Raw genomic sequence first — 17,738 nt, 5'->3', positions numbered from 1 at the left:
TCTATTTTCTGTATAAAATTGATGCTGATTTTTTAAAGTGGTAGTATTCTCCAGTAAACCCATTACTGCATAAAGATTTTGTTAAGGAAAATTTAAATAACAAATTAAATTTCTTTAACAGTTAAATACTATTAAGGTGGTGTAATTTGTTTTGGTTATGTCTTAGTAATTTGTGGATTTTGAAGAATTGACTAATTTCTTCTAAGGTGTCAATTTTATTATTATTATTATTGTGCTGGGTGGGGGCACACTGGAGTATTTACAAAGGTTTTTACAATGTATCAAATATATCATATTTGGCAGATTCCAAGATGATGGCTAGAGGGAGGAAGCAGAAACCGTGCCTCCTATAGTGAAATCTTGGAGAGATGCTGGAGACACACCTTGCAGGCAAAACGACCAAGAAGAGGCAAAATTTTGACCCCTCCACACCTCCAGCCGGTGCAGAGAATCTCCACTTCATGTTAAACGCAGAAACCAGGAGGGCCCCCGGGCCGCCAGTTGCCCATGCCCAGACAGCTTGGGAAGACGTGGACAAGCTTACTGTTGATTAGTACACTAATGCTCCCTGTTTATATCTTTGAAACTTTTTTGTTTGATCCTTTGTTTTGTTTTTTCCTACTTGTCTGTTTATTTGTTTTTCCCTTTTTCTTTAACTTCTTTGCTTTCCATCTCCTCTCACCCTTCCATTCTAAATATCACCATTGTTATTATTACAAGCTAGAAAATACTAAATTGCACACAGTACAGGGACAGTAATAACACCAAAGGCAATGATGGGAAGACAGAAAAAACAGGGAAACCAGTTTCCTCACAGCAAAAAATTAGTACAGGAACCAGAGGGAAATGAAGAAAACAGACTCCAACGAAACGAAGATAAACTATGCCAAAGAACCCAATGAAGCCCACAAGAATAATTAAAAAAAAGACATACTACAGGTACTCAATGAGAATTTTATAGAGATGATACTGGATATGGTCAACCAAAATGTACAGGAGACACTCAAGAAATTCCAAGACAACAAAAATAGAGAATTTGAAAAAGCAAAAGAAGAAATAAAGGAAACCATAGAAATACTGTATAAACCCCAAATAAAACAGAGAACATGATTAATAAAGAGATAAATGAACTCAGGACTAAAATAGACAACATTAAATAGGAAACCACCCAGGATATGGAAAACCTCAGAAAAAAGAACGAAACAGAACTGCAAAACAAAACAGAAGGCCAATCCAGCAGAATAGAACAAAAAGAAGACAGAATCTGAGAACTTGAAGATGAAATGGTAATTAAAGGAAAAACTGAAGAACTATTAATTAAACAACTCAAGACCCGTGAAAAGAAAATGCAAGAACTCACCGACTCCATCAAAAGACCAAACTTGAGAATCATAGGCATCAAAGAAGGAGAAGAGGTGCAAGCGAAGGGAATGTGTAATATATTCAACAAAATAATACTGGAATCTATGAGACACAGCAAAGGCAGTCCTGAGAGGAAAGTTTATAGCCATGAGTGCATATATTAAAAAGACTGAAAGATCCCAAATCAATGACCTAATGATGCATCTCAAACTCCTAGAAAACAAGAACAAGCAAATCCTAAAACAAATAGAAGGAGAGAAATAATAAAAATAAGAGCTGAAATCAATGAAACAGAAACCAAAAAAACCATACAAAAAATTAATGAAACAAAAAGTTGGTTCTTTGAAAAAATAAACAAGATCAACAGACCCCTGGCAAACCTGACTAAAATGAGGAGAGAAAAAACTCAAATTTGTAGAATCAGGAATGCAAAAGGGGAGGTAACAACAAACACCATGGAAGTCCAGGAAATCATCAGAGACTACTTCGAGAACTTATATTCAAATAAATTTGAAAATCTTAAAGAAATGGACAGATTTCTAGATACATATGATCATCCAAAACTGAACCAAGAGGAAATTAATCACCTGACTAGATCTATAACACAAAACAAAATTGAAGCAGCAATCAAGAGTCTCCCCAAAAAGAAAAGTCCAGGACCTGATGGATTCTCTGCTGAATTCTATCAGACCTTTAAAGAAGAACTGATACCAACCCTCCTTAAACTGTTCCATGAAATAGAAAGGGAAGGAAAACTGCCAAACACATTTTATGAAGCCAGTATTACACTTATCCCAAAACCAGGCAAAGACACCTCCAAAAAGGAGAACTATAGGCCAATCTCTTTAATGAACACTGATGTAAAAATCCTCAACAAAATAATGGCAAACTGAATTCAACAACACATCAAAAAATTATTCACCATGACCAAGTAGGCTTCATCCCAGGAATGCAGGGGTGGTTCAACATATGAAAATCAATAAACATAATAAACCACATTAACAGAAGCAAAGACAAAAACCACTTGATCATCTCAATAGTTGCAGAAAAAGCCTTTGATAAGATCCAACACCAATTCATGGTAAAAGTTCTAAGAAAACTAGGAATAGAAGGAAAGTACCTCAACATTACAAAAGCTATATATGACAAACCTACAGCCAGCATTATACTTAATGGAGAAAAACTGAAACCATTCCCTCTAAATTCAGGAACTACACAAGGATGCCCACTATCTCCACTCCTATTCAACATAGTACTAGAATTCATAGCCAGAGCAATTAGGCAAGAAGAAGGAATAAAAGGAATACAAATAGGTAAAGAAACTGTCAAAATATCCCTATTTGCAGACATGATCCTATACCTTAAAGACCCAAAAACACTCTACTCAGAAGCTTCTAGACATCATCAGTAGCTACAGCAAGGTAGCAGGATATAAAATCAACATAGAAAAATCATTATCATTTCTATACACTAATAATGAGCAAACTGAAAAAGAATGTATGAAAACAATTCTATTTACAATAGACTCAAAAAAAATCAAATACCTAGGTGTAAACCTAACAAAGGATGTGAAAGACCTCTACAAGGAAAACTATACACTTCTGAAGAAAGAGATTGAGGAAGACTATAGAAAGTGGAGAGATCTCCCATGTTCATGGATTGGTAGAATCAACATAGTAAAAATGTCTACACTCCCAAAAGTAATCTACATATTTAATGCAATTCCCATCAAAATTCCAATGACATTCATTAAAGAGATCGAAAAATCTACCATTAAATTTATATGGAAACACAAGAGGCCACGAATAGCCAAGGCGATACTCAGTCAAAAGAACAATGCTGGAGGAATCACGATACCTGACTTCAAACTATATTACAAGGCAATAACAATAAAAACCGCATGGTACTGGCACAAAAACAGACATGAAGACCAGTGGAACAGAATAGAGGACCCAGATATGAAGCCACACAACTATAACCATCTTGTCTTTGACAGAGGAGCTAAAAATATACAATAGAGAAATAGCAGCCTCTTCAACAAAAACTGCTGGGAAAACTGGTTAGCAGTCTGCAAAAAACTGAAACTAGATCCATGTATATCACCCTATACCAAGATTAACTCAAAATGGATCAAGGATCTTAATATCAGACCCCAAACTCTAAAGTTAATACAGGAAACAGTAGGAAATACTCTGGAGTTAGTAGGTATAGGTAAGAACTTTCTCAACAAAACCCCAGCAGCACAGCAACTAAGAGATAGCATAGATAAATGGGACTTCATAAAACTAAAAAGCTTCTGTCCATCAAAAGAAATGGTCTCTAAACTGAAGAGAACACCCACAGAGTGGGAGAAAATATTTGCTAGCTACACATCAGACAAAGGACTGATAACCAGAATATACAGGGAACTTTTTTTTTTGACAGAATACCAAACTATATTTACTGTTTACAGTAGTAAAGGACAACAAACAATGTACAAATTGGTGAATGAGCACAATAGAGCCAACAAACATCCCACCTGAGCCACACAGCAAACAAAGGAAACATTTTCTGCAAGGTTTCAAGCAAGCAAGAAATGGTGGGTCATTATCAGGTGACTATAAAAGGCAGAGAATGGCCATTAAGCAGCAATGAATCCTTACAGAACAATAGGCAAAACTCTGAACATTTTAATTGGTATAGATCCCAAAATATCTCACAGAACTGAAGTCACCATACTAAAGCATAACTTCAATACGTATTTGGAATGCAGTGGAGCACAAATCATGAGAAGAGCATGAAGTCACCTTTCCATGGGTTTCTTTTGCAACCACACTTTGAAGTAGCTCTTTTACACAAAAACAAAACTGCAAATTCAACAACACTTAATCTTACTTTTTCATAGAGATCATAATTGTTCATCAGAAGCAAATACTAGAAGAAATCTGAGGCCCACAGTACAATTACCAAATGAGAAATATGGTAATTACTTTTTTCCATGTTATGAAAAGGGAAAAAGCTGAGATTTGGTGTGCAAATCACTGTCCACGTACCCACCCCCCCAGATACTAAGGAGAGGATGGTACCCTGGGCCTCGGGTCCTGGGAAACCTGCTCCAGAGCAGGAGTATCCAGGCCTTGTTACTGAAGGACCTGTTTTTACCTTGAAAGAAATATCTGGTGTTTTCACTTTAACTTTACCATATGCTTGACAAAGCTTAAATTTGCAATATTTAGCATTTTAACATCCTGTGTCTTTAACAAATATTAAATTGGAATTCTGCCCCCCCCACACCTGTCCCACAGACGTGCCCACTGGTGAACACGGGCTCTCTCTCTGATTAGGACAGTACCTAGGGTTAGAGCCTGGCCATAGAGTGAGAGCCAACATTCAGTCCCAATTTTGAGGGAAAAAATTATCTGGGAGAGGAAGGGAACAAAATGAAAACAAAACAAACCCAAAACCTCACAACTCATTTCACCTAAATGAAGAAAACAATCTGATTGGCCCAACTTAAGCTGCAGCCCCATCCCTGCAGAGACAGTTTTGAGTTGTCCTCAAAGTGCTTCAGAGAGAGGAGAATCATTTCAGTGACTGTCCTTGGCTCCTGCAGACTCTTCTGTGTTTGGTATGGTCACACGCTCACCATTCAATAGCAAATGCAGGGACGATGGCAGGGTGTGCAGACGGTCCCTTGGGAAGCTGTGCCTCCTGTCTGCTGTTGGAACACATCAATGGTATCCTCGTCTTCCATCTCCAGCTGTGTGGGAGTGTCTGTCTCATTAATTGGCTGCCCATCAAACCTGAATCTGATCTGTCTCATAGACAAGCCCTGCCTCTCACAGTAGGCCTTCATCAACTTGCTCAGTGGGGTATGCCTCTTGATCTTGAACTGCACCACCTAGCCATCATCCTGCCCCACCACCTTCAGGTTGATATGGTCGTTCTCTGTCTTCACTCCCTCCTTGGGCTTCTCCTCGGACATGGCTGCGCGGTGGCGGTGAGATGAGCTGCGGGAACAGGTGGCGCCGGAGCCGCCAAGTCAGGCTCTCCGCCCCCTATAGGGAACTTAAAAAACTAAATTCTCCCAAAACTAATGAACCAATAACGATATGGGCAAGTGAACTAAACAGAACTTTCTCAAAAGAAGAAATTCAAATGGCCGAAAAACACATGAAAAAATGCTCACCATCTCTAGCAACAAAGGAAATGCAAATTAAAACCACACTAAGATTCCATCTCACCCCTGTTAGAATAGCCATCATTAGCAACACCAGGAACAACAGGTGCTGGCAAGGATGCGGGGAAAAAGGAACCCTCTTACACTGTTGGTGGGAATGTAAGCTAGTACAATCTCTCTGGAAAAAAATTTGGAGGCTACTTAAAAAGCTAGACATTGATCTACCATTTGATCCAGCAATACCACTCTTGGGGATATACCCAAAAGACTGTGACACAGGTTACTCCAGAGGCACCTGCACACCCATGTTTATTGCGGCACTATTCACAATAGCCAAGTTATGGAAACAGCCAAGATGCCCCACCACTGACGAATTGATTAAGAAAATGTGGTATCTATACACAATGGGATTTTATGCAGCCATGAAGAAGAACGAAATGTTATCATTCGCTGGTAAATGGATGGAATTGGAGAACATCATTCTGAGTGAGGTTAGCCTGGCCCAAAAGACCAAAAATCATATGTTCTCCCTCATATGTGGACATTAGATCAAGGGAAAACACAACAATGGGATTGGACTTTGATCACATGATAAAAGCAAGAGCACACAAGGGAGGGGTGAGGATAGGTAAGACACCTAAAAAATTAGCTAGCATTTGTTGCCCTTAACGCAGAGAAACTAAAGCAGATACCTTAAAAGCAACTGAGACCAATAGGAAAAGGGGACCAGGAACTAGAGAAAAGGTTAGATCATAAAGAATTAACCTGGAAGGTAACACACAGGCACAGGAAATTAATGTGAGTCAACGCTTTGTATAGTTATCCTTATCTCAACCAGCAAAAAACCCTTGTTCCTTCCTATTATTGCTTATACTCTCTCTTCTCAAAAAAATTAGAGATAAAGGCAAAATCGTTTCTGCCAGGTATAGAGGGGGTGGGGGGGAGAGGAAGGGGGCGGAGTGGGTAGTAAGGGAGGGTGTGGGGGCAGGTGGGAGAAATGACCCAAACCTTTTATGCACATATGAATAATAAAACAATAAAAAAAAATCATACATGAGTTCATCCGCTCCACTGCTCTCTTTCATCCCCTGTCCCTTGATTCCTGAATAAGTTGTCAAATTTACGAGGATAAAGTTTTTATATACCAAGTGTTCTCTTATCATTTTAATAAGTATAAGATAACTACAGGATCTATAGTGACATCTTTTATGTTACGTCTAATATTAGTTTGTGGATCTTCTTATTTTATTTATGCAGCCTTGTTAGAATTTTATTCATTTTTAACTTTTTATTCCTTCAATTGTTTTCTCTATTTTCATGTTGATTAACTTCTACTCTTACCTTTATTAACTTATTTCTCATGCTTACTTTAGGCATATTTGTATCTTCTTTCTCTGGTTTCTTGAGATGGAAATTTAAATTAATGATATGAGATCTTTTGTCTTTGCTATAAGTATTTAATGATACACATTTGCCTCACAATGCTGCAATAACCATGTCCCACATTTTAAATTTGTTTCATTTTCATGTTAATTCAGTTATTTTAATTTTCCTTAAAACTTTCTCTCTGATTCATTGATGATTTAAAAGTATGTTATTCCATTTCTAAGTGTTTATAGATTTTCCTATTGTTGTTCTATTATTTGTATTTGGTCTGAAATATTATCCATACAATTTCAATTTCTTTTAAATTTTTTGAGGTATAATTTATGGCTGAGGATATGAACTATCTTGATGAACAATCTATCTGTGCTTTAAAAAAGTATATTCTATTGTTAGGGGTTTCATAAAGCAATTAGATCTTAATGATTAAATACAATGTTCATTTCTTCTATATTCTTACTGACTTTTGGTCTAGTAGCTCTACCACTCTGTGGAAGTGGGGTGCTGAAATCCCTAACTATAATTGTGGATTTGACTAATTTTTTCCCAGCTACATCAGTTTTTGATTAACGCATTGTGAAACAGTTTTTTGGTGGATTTTTCTTTCTGGTAGATTTTTTTCTTCCTAATGGATTGATCCTCTTATCATTATATAATGCCTTTCTTCATTGTTATCAATTTTCTTTGCTCTAAAGTATATTTTATCTGATATTAATATAGATATCACTATATTAAAATATTTGATTATTATTTCATGGTGTATCTATTATCATTCTTTTACTTTGAATCTGCCTGTGTAAATGTTTTGAAATGAGTTTCTTGTAAGCAGCATGCAATTACATCATAATCACTTTAATCCACTCTGCCAATCCCTGGTTCTTAATTGGTATATAGTCTATTAACATTTAAGGTAAATAATTATATGTTATGGCTTAAGTGTGCCATTTTATCATTTGTTTTCTGTTCTGCTCTGTATTCCTCTTCCTCTTAATTCTTGTTTTTCTCTAAGTTACTTAAGTATTTTTCAAAATTGCATTTTGATTTATTTGTGCTTTTTTTCAGTTTGGGTTTATCTCTTTTTTATAGATTTCTTAGTGGTTGCTCTGGTATTTACAACATAGACATGTGATTTATTATGGGCTACTAGTATCAACATTTTAGCACTTCAAGTGATGTGTGGGAAACTTTCTTGGATTTGGTTCCCTTTAACTTCCCTATTTTAAACATTATTACTTGAGTATCAAGTAGTATTACAAATTTTGATTCAAGTACTATCAAATACAATTTGTGTATGCCCACTCATTTACTCTTTCTGTTGTTCTTTCTTCTTAAAGAATTTCTATTATCTATCTTTAAAGATACATCTGCTACTGGCCAATTCTTTTTGTTTTCCTTTGCCTAGGATTTTTGTATTTTCCTTTTATTTCTGAAGACTAATCTCATTGGGCATGAAATTTTTGGTTGATAGTTCATTCCTTTCAGCAATAGAAAAATGCTGCATTACTTCCTTCTGAGCATCATGATTTCATGCTTGCAATAAATTGTCATTAAAATAGGCATTTCCTAAAAGTAATGCATTGTTTTTGTCTGGGTATTTTTTGAAGATTTATCTCACTTAATTTTCAGAAGTTAAATTATGACATTTCTCAATGTGGATTTCTTAAAGTTTTTCTTCATTGAGGGTTTACTCACCTTTTAAATCTCTAAGTTTGTGTCTTTAATAAAATTTGAAAGCTCTGGCCATTATTTCTTCAAATACTCTTAACTTCTATTTCTTTCTCTTTTCATTTTGCAGCTCTGATGATATGAATATTAGCTTTTTTATTATTGTTACACAAGTGCCAGATTTTGAGTTTTGTTTTACTTCCTTTTTTCTTTTCTTTCTTTTCCTTCCTTCCTTCTTTCTTTCTTTCCTTTTTCCTTTTTCTTTCTTTCTTTCTTTTTCTTTCTTTCCCTCCCTCCCTTCCTTCCTTCTTTCCTTCTTTCTCTCTCTTTTCCCTTCCTTCCTTCCTTCCTTCCTCCCTCCTTCCCTCTGTCTCTCCTTCCCTCTCTCCCTCCTTTCTTTCTTTCATCTATATTTTTCTCTGCTGTTTAGATTATGTAAATTCTATTGATTTGCCTACAAATTCACTGGACAAATCCTCTTCCCTTCCTTAATGAACCAATTCAGAAAGGGTTTTTTTAAATTTTAGTTCTATTTTTGGGTTTTATAAGTTCAATTTTTAAATAAGTTTGCTCTTTGTTAACATTTCTATTTGTTCATTTGTTTAAAAAAATTGCAATTTCTTGTAAGTGCTTTTTGTTGTTCCTTTTTTCTTTTTTCCTTTTTAAGACAGGGTCTCCCTATATAGCCCAGAATGGCCTTGAACTCTTGATCCTCCCAAGTGCTGAGATCGTAAGCATGGCTCGCCATGCCTGGTTCTCTTTAAAGCATCTTTATGATTACTGCTCTAAAATTCTTTTTTTAAATTTTTTTATTATTTTATTATTCATATGTGCATACAAGGCTTGGGTCATTTCTCCTCCCTGCCCCCACTGCTCTAAAATTCTTGCCAGGTAAATCTATTGTGTTACTTATCTAGTGTTGTCATCAGTCTGTTGTCTTTTCTAATTTAAGCTGTGTTTTTTCTGTGTTTTGATTTGTCAGATGAAATTTTTATTGTGTTGTAGACATCTGGCCTATTTTGTTTACATATTCTGTGTCTTATTTACATCTTTTATGGACTGTCACCCTGTTTAGGTTCAGTATATAGGACCTGATCTACTTTTATGACTGGTTGCAATAGCAACTTAATTTTCAGAGCTTTTTTTAGTCCCATTTTGGTCAGCCTAGTGCTCTTACTAACCCCTACAGGGACCAGTAAGGGAATAGAATGATTATCCACAGAGAAGGCCACTTAATGCCACTTGGTTGGAGGGAAGTTAAGTACGTTCTTTCCTTTAAGGACAAAGAGCTTCTCTGGTCAGGTACTTGTGATATCCTTCCTTCTGGTGTCATCTGGTTGCCTCATTATTTCCTTGAGGCAAAGGAAAGTGACTATTCAGCTACACCACCTGCTGTGTTGAAAGTTTCCTTGCTGGGTACTTGTTGAAAGTACCCAGCCTCCTGATGCCTCTGGACAGAAGAGAAAAGTCCTCAGATAAAGTGACTTCCCAGACTGAGTCTAATTGTTGTAGAATACTCTTGCTGGTGCCAGTAAGTTACCTAGCATCTCTCTTTGTGGGAGTGTTCTGTCAGGATCACTAGGAAAAAATATATCCTGGATCAGGATACTTGTTAGTAGAGATGTTCTCCCCTTTCCCTTCCTCTTACCAGGGGTGTTTTGCTCACATTGCCTTATTAGAGGAACTCCTATTCAGCCTGGTGAGAGGAAAAGTCTACCTGGACTGCCTCCTGTTGCTGGGTTGTGAGTCTCAAAATGCTGGACCTTGGTTTATTCTGTTGGTGAGTGACTGGGGTGTGGGCCTATGCTGCTCCTCCATAGAGCTCTTCCTTCAGTGACTGGGTCTTTCTGCTTGGGTGATCTTCCTTCATCTTTTTACCTTTCCAAGGAGAACTATTTTTGCCCTTGTTTTATAGTACTTCAGAAATGGCAGGTGACTTGCTGACTATCACACAGCTAATCAATGGTACAGCAAACAATTAAAATCCAGGCAATCCAATTCTCCATGGGTTGGAAGGAAAACAAAACAAAAACACTTCTCAGCTAGTTATTTACTATGGTAGAACTTTACCACAACTGTAATACATGTAGATTGAAATTTCTAATCAGAAATACATTTCTAAAAATTGAAGCAACATTTCCTTCTGAGCCACTTATGCAAAATCAGGGCCATGGAAACAGAAGACAACTACTCTGTGAGATAATCCGAAATGAGGTTGGGTCAACTACACTCCCCACATGGAAGACAGATTTGTTAGGTTGACAACTGGATGAAAATATGACATGTAAGATAACCTGTGCTTAATCTAGATCAAGCTTCAGAAAAATCTTAAACAGCAACTTTAAGATAGATTTCTTCTTATATTGCCCTTCTACAGGGTGGTTTGGAAATAAAGGGAAACATATAAATTATAACATTATCCAAATACCAATTTTCAAATCCTTCTGTACTAATTTCTAAAACAAAACAAACAAAACCCCAAATATCTCAAGCTAATAACTGAAAAGGTGACTCTGGAGTTTCAGAAAGCACAGTTAATCATCTTTCAAATGATTTCAGGTATTACTGGAATCCAAAAAAAAAGCATCTTTAAAATTTGTACAATTTTTAAATCTTTCTACAATTATAAGTTATGAAAACCAATCCACAAGGTCATATTTTATAAGAATAGTGTTTGTATGATTGAAGAATTATGCAATTTAAACTTAATTTACTCAGCAGTTTCCCAGTTGGATATGACCCATTTAACAAGGAGTTTATAGATATTCAGACTTAATTATTTTTGTACCATCCAAATGTAAAATTTCTCCTTCCCATTTGAGAGTCAATTTAAAATTGTGAGTAAGTGAGCTAATTTTTTGTTTTGGTGGATTTTAATCATACTTTGAACTTGGATTATGTGTTGTACTTCAGAGTTACTTTTAATCACATCTATCAAATCCATCCCTTTTAATTAATTATTTTTTTTATTATGTCAGTTTTGGGGCATCTGCTTATTCTTGTTTTATTTATATTTCAAGTGAACAATAATAATAACCGGGAGCAACTTGGAAATTTCATCAAGAGATTCTTTAATGTTTCATGAGTAGCAGGTCACACTCTGGGTGACTGGTCTAGAGAGGAAAATTTAGAAAAGGTCTTTGAACCTAAGATTTCCATGGAGCTGCTTGCTCTTTGCCCAACAAATATTTACTGTGTTCCTACTATATATAAAACACTGTGGAGTGCGGGCAGTTTCAAAGTTGAGTGGATCAGACAGGATCCAATTTACGATCTGGTTAAAGAGCAAGGGTGATAAAGTGCATTCACAAACAAACATAACATATGGAGTAAGAGATAAGTCCCACAGGAGAGATACAGATAAAGTGTTAACTGTCTTGAGCAGGGAGAACAGCTTAGATGACCAGAGCAGAACTCCATGGAGGTAGAGACACTATAAATGGGCTTTAAAAGATGGTCTGGATTTCATGAATTAAAGATGATGACAGATACATCCCAGACAGAAGTGGTCCTCCCTGAAGCCATGGCACAGGGGAGGGACACACAAGTAGTGCTTGGGAAGGAAAATGTCAACAATCTCAGCTAGCGAGCTGGATAAAATGGGGTGACAATAGGGACTTGCATGGAAAAGCCAAGCTAAAGCTTTGAAATTATTTGAAGGTAATGGAGAGCTACTAGAATGGCCTGCCTCAAATGCTTTAAGAAGAATGATTTGCTAAGAGAATCTCAAAACAGGGGCTGAAGAGATTAAGGATAAGGAGACCAGAAATGTGGCCAGTAACAACAGGGTGATGGCATTGAGAGCAGGATATAAAAAGCAAATATAAGAGACAAAACAAAGAAAGCATAAATAGAACTTGGTAGAATACTTGCTTTGTTTGTGTGTATTTGTGAGTGTTGGTGATGCTTAGGAGAGTGCAGGATTAGCAAGGAAAAATGATAGCTCTTTCTTTATAGAAAGAGGAGAGTTCCTAGGAGGAACTAATTGTGGTGGAAAGGAAGATGGCATTTTAGATTCTAGTAATGTTAAATCTGAACTGAATGGAAATAGGGATATTGAGGACCTAGACATAGAATAGGAGTTGAGGAAACCAAGTTTCATGAAATGGCTTCTGTAGCTCTCAGAACTTCAATTGAATAGTTGACTTATTCAGTTCAAGTACATTTATCAATTAGGGCCCAGAGTATACTTCAGAGATGCATGTGTAAAAAACATGAACATTCTAATTACAATTTAGAGGCCAATGATTATAATTTACATGATAGCAATGGCAAATGAAGCTCCAAACTTTAGCTACTGTATTAGGTCTAAGGTGAGGCTATAAACCCTTGCATCATCATTAGTAATAGTCAGGAATAGATGTACTTTTTATTCTTCCCTGAAAATCTCGCATGTTTTTTGCATGAACTGAAACAAAGCAATTAATTAACTCTTATTGAAATACACCTCTCACTTTTTTTCATTTCTTCCTAATTTTTTATTCACTTAGAAAACTAATAATCATATGTTTGAAATCTTGTCCAAGTCACTCTTGATGCTAAGGATATTTATATACTTTTATCTTACACTAATAAGATAAAAAATTATCTTACAATAATTTTTATACTAGATTTAGTAAAATATAATATCTATATAAACCAGATAAACATATAAACCATTAAAACCATACTTTTAACATTTAGAAGGTAAATTATTTTAAAAATTTGTCCTAATGGGACAAATATGCAATATAGCTTCCTATGATTTATACAGACAAATGAAAATAGATTGTAACTTTGAAAAGTTAAAGTTCCTACAAAAAGTAGATTTTTGGCAATCTCATGTAAACAATAACATACAAACTTTTAAAGGTAACATATGTAAATTTGTTCTCAAATGAATATCTTTTTAAATTTGTCAAACTAACCCATCCCTTCAAGTTTAGCTTGTGTCATTTTCTCTTGTTCTCTTCCCATCATATCAGGTTTCCATTTTGTGATCTGTGTACTCATGATTATTTAAAAAAGGAGCCCAGACTTCTAGCCCATAAACATCATTTCCTCTGTCTCTTGAATTTATTTAACAGACTGATACTTGAGCCCAGGGAATTGTTTATACTAACACCATGGAGTCAAGAGCACTCATTACCCCCACTCCAAACTATCCCTAGGTCAACAACATGGGGCAAGACCCTCATGCATTATTACTTCATATTCATATCTCTTCTTCAGTTCTTTATATCCAAAGTTCTATGCTTTGGGGTCTTACCTACTTCGTTGGTTAGTCAAGAGATGTGTTTTCAGCCCAGTTGAAAAGGTATTTTCTCTCTTGCCTACCCACAATTAGTATTCTTTACATGTTCGCTTTAGAATTTTTAAATCAATTTTAGAATTTTGTGTGCTTTCTTACTGAAAGAAGAGATTCACCAATTGTCCAAGAATCTTAAAATAACAAGTGGAAAATTTTTTAAAAAACAATTTGGATGGGACTGCTTTACTAATGTAAAATTTAATTAGTATTTAAAAAAAACCCATGTTTTTCTAAGTAGATTTGGAAGCAAACTAATACTATGGGACTCAGGGGAGGAAGGAAAAGAGAATGACAGTCAACAATATGGAAATACATTACATCTCTGCAGAGAACATAACAATATGCACTGAAAGTTGTAAAATAATAGGGGGTGGGAAGGAAGGGGGAAGAGTAACAGAGGAGGTTGAACTGACCAAAGTAAAGCATATCTTCAGTTGTGAAGCATTGAGAATCGCTTTGAACATCAACTTTGGAATTAAAAATGAAAGACAGGACGGTAAAATGTGTACAGTGTGTGTGGGGAGGGTGAATGAAGGAAATAAAGGTGAGGGAACATGATTGATGGGTTTCATATATATCCACGGTGAACCGTCCTGCAGATATTTTAAGTGGTGTGGATAGGGAGTGGCAGGGGAAGGGGGGGATGGTGGGCATGATCTAACCAATGTACAATGTAAGGCTATTGGGAATTGGCATAATGAATCCTCCCTGTACAATAAATATATGCTAATAAAAATGAAAAAAAACCCCACAAAGTCCACGAAAGCAAACTTTTTCAAGAACTTTTCAGCATCAGTAGAGAAAAACAGGGAAAACCTTAAAAATATAGGCATAGATAATGCCTTGTTGAATAGGACTCCAATTGCTCAGAAACTAAGAGCAAGAATTGACAAATGGGACAATATCAAGTTAAAAGACTCTGCACAGTAAAGGAAACAATTTCAAGAATCAAGAGACAGCCTACAGAATGGGAGAAAATCTTTGCCAGCTATTCATAGGATAAAGGGTTAATATCCAGAATATGTAAAAAGAGCTCCAAAAATTAACACCAGCAGAACAAACAACCAAATGAATAAATGAGCAATTGAATTGAACAGGCAGTTCTCAAAAGAAGAGGTACAAATGGCCTGTAAGTACATGAAGAATGTTCAACACCCTTAGCCATAAAGGAAATGTGAATCAAAACTACCCTGCGATTTCATCTCACCCCCCATCAGAATGGCTGTCACCAAATAAACAAACAACAACAAATGTTGGTGAGGCTGCAAGGGAAAGAACCTTCATACAGTATTGGTAGGAATGTGAGCTAGTGAAGTCACTATGGAAATCAGTATGGAGGTTTCTCAAAAAACTAAAAATAGAACTATCAAATGACTCTGCTACGTTATTCCTGGGCATATGTAAGTCATCATACAGTAGAAATAGCTGCACACCCATGTTTACAGCAGCACAATTTACAATAACCAATCTATGGAATAAGCCTAGGTGCTCATCAACTGATGAATGGATAAAGAAAATGTGTATATATAGACACATGGAGTATTATACAGTCATAAAGAAGAATGAAATAAAGTAATGAAAGCTGTTAAAATTGTTTGAAAAGGGAGGAGGGAGAAGGGATAGGAAAGAGTAATAGGGTGAATTTAATCAAAGTACATTCTATGCATGTATGGAAATATCACAATGAAACCCCTTTGTACAATTAATATATGCTAATAAAAAGAAAAAAGAAAGATGAGACTCTCCACAAGGTAGATGATTTTCATTAATGTTTAGAAAATTATATTAAACTCTATTTAACTTATGCAACTGATTATCATGAAAAGATATTCCTTAGATCATTTATTTTTAAATTGTTTTTATTTTTTAAAAAAGTTATCATCGTATTATTGTTGTCCTGGGAGTATGTTATGATACACACAAAATTTGTTAAAATATATCATAGCTGAATTCCTTTGTTCCTCCTCTCCTATTTCCTGCAACAGTTTCAACAGGTCTTGTTTTTCCATTTTCATACAGGAGTACACAGTGTTTCTACCATATTCACCCTCCTATACCGTTTCCTAATGTCCTTGCCCTCCTACTGGCGCCAACCTTCAGAAAGGGCCTGTTTGTTTGTTTAAGATAGCTATGCAGGCAGTTTCCTTGTGATATTTCCATGTATGTACGTATTGTAACCCAAATTGTTTCATCCCATCTATTTTTCTCCTTTCTGCCTTAGCCTTCTTCTTGTGATTTTAATGGGTTTAAAAATTCTATATTCATTCTTGTATAGAAAATACATCAACCATATCCACCTTCTTAACTTCCTTCCTTTACCCTCCTTCTCTCATTAGTGACCTCTACTTAGTATAACCTGTTTTTCATAATAATGCTTATATTTATATTGTTAGACCATTTATTTTTAATAGAATTTTTCCTCTCACTGGGCAGCCAAATGTCTATCATAATTAATTTTGGCTTTAGAAATGTTTCCTTTAATTTTTAATCTGCTCTAAGTCAAAGAGATATTGGTCACAGATGTCTTCTGTTAGAAACTAGTAATGTCACAGAAAAGAAGCTATATTCCAGTTTATCAGTGGTATGCTTTGCTTTTGAGGCATAAGTATGCTTGGTGCAGAGAGTTGCCAATAATTCAGTCCTTCTCAAAGGTTATTTCCACTTACATGCATGTTATACTCTGCCCGTGGTTCCTACCATGAAAGATCTATCAGTTGATTTGATGACATGACCTTGGACTCTTAGTGGTTTTCCTAATTCCCTCCTAAGGATGTTCTGGTCTTTTATTGTCTAGTCCAATGCCTCATGTAGGAATAGAAATGATTGATTTTAGAGATTAAGGTTTAGGGGAGATCAAGTCTCAGAATTCATCCATTTACTCAGGGTAGGCCAAATGGAAAGCCAACTCTCAATCTGTTTCTTGGAAGGGTTGGGCCTTCATGGTCCTGCCATGTTCTCCTGCCTTCTCTATGAGTCAAAATTTATAATAGAAAGTAATTTCTATCTTGCTTATCCCTAAAAAATGCTCCACTTGGGTGAATGGTAAACTAGAAATGAAGGAGAAAATGTTGCTGGGAGTATGTAGCCCCTATATCATAGGTGGCTCCTATTGAAAAATAAAAATGTTACATGGCTAGTTCAGAGAATTAAAGCCACCGTCGTTGAGCTTCTGAAATGATTGAATACATGTACTTGTCATACTATAGGCAGGGCTCACCTGTCTGCATACACTTGCTCTACACACATATGCTTGCATGTATACACACGTGTACTTTTAATGCATATTTTTTAACCTTATTGTTTAACTAATAGCAGAATCATAGTTGGTACCATACAAATATTTTTTGAACAAATGAATGCATAAATGCATAACACTTAGCGATACCTCGATACTTTTAGTTTGGTGGGTTTTCAAAATGCTTCGCATGCAGAGAAGTGGAAGAGATTTAGATATCAGGGCCAAAGGGCCAAACCCCCACCATGGTTGACTTTCACTCCTTGCCTCTGAGGCTATCCCTGTATTTTGGAAGTGTAAGCACCTCACACACCCAAATGATTCTCATATTAAACTTATAACAATTAGGCATCGAAAGATTTTAAGTCACCATAAACCAACTAAGAACACATTAAAGAAGTTTAGGAAGGCCATTTTTTGTGTTTCTGCTTCTAACATCTAGTAAGAGATTGGTTTTCCATTTTACAAGTTGAATGAATGAATAAAAAACAGGATTCAAGTGTTAATAAGCCAGGGAAAGAGGACAAACTATTTGCAAGCGTATTCATATATTTCAAAGCACCCCTTTACAACATGCTAGAGTCATTAATAACCACTCTTCCCTAAAAGAAGGTAATTATTTTGGGGAGAGTTAAATTCATTTA

The 17,738-nt window shown here is 35.9% G+C and overlaps 1 pseudogene; it reads right to left on the bottom strand.

Moving 5' to 3' along the window:
• Window positions 1–3,788: 3,788 nt before the first annotated feature.
• On the bottom strand, window positions 3,789–5,393 carry LOC109677381 (small ubiquitin-related modifier 3 pseudogene; annotated as a pseudogene).
• Between the last annotated feature and the right edge of the window lie 12,345 nt (window positions 5,394–17,738).

Source organism: Castor canadensis, chromosome 5 (assembly GCF_047511655.1).
Source record: "Castor canadensis chromosome 5, mCasCan1.hap1v2, whole genome shotgun sequence".
NCBI lineage: Eukaryota > Metazoa > Chordata > Mammalia > Rodentia > Castoridae > Castor > Castor canadensis.
This window is presented reverse-complemented; position numbering and strand designations above follow the sequence as displayed.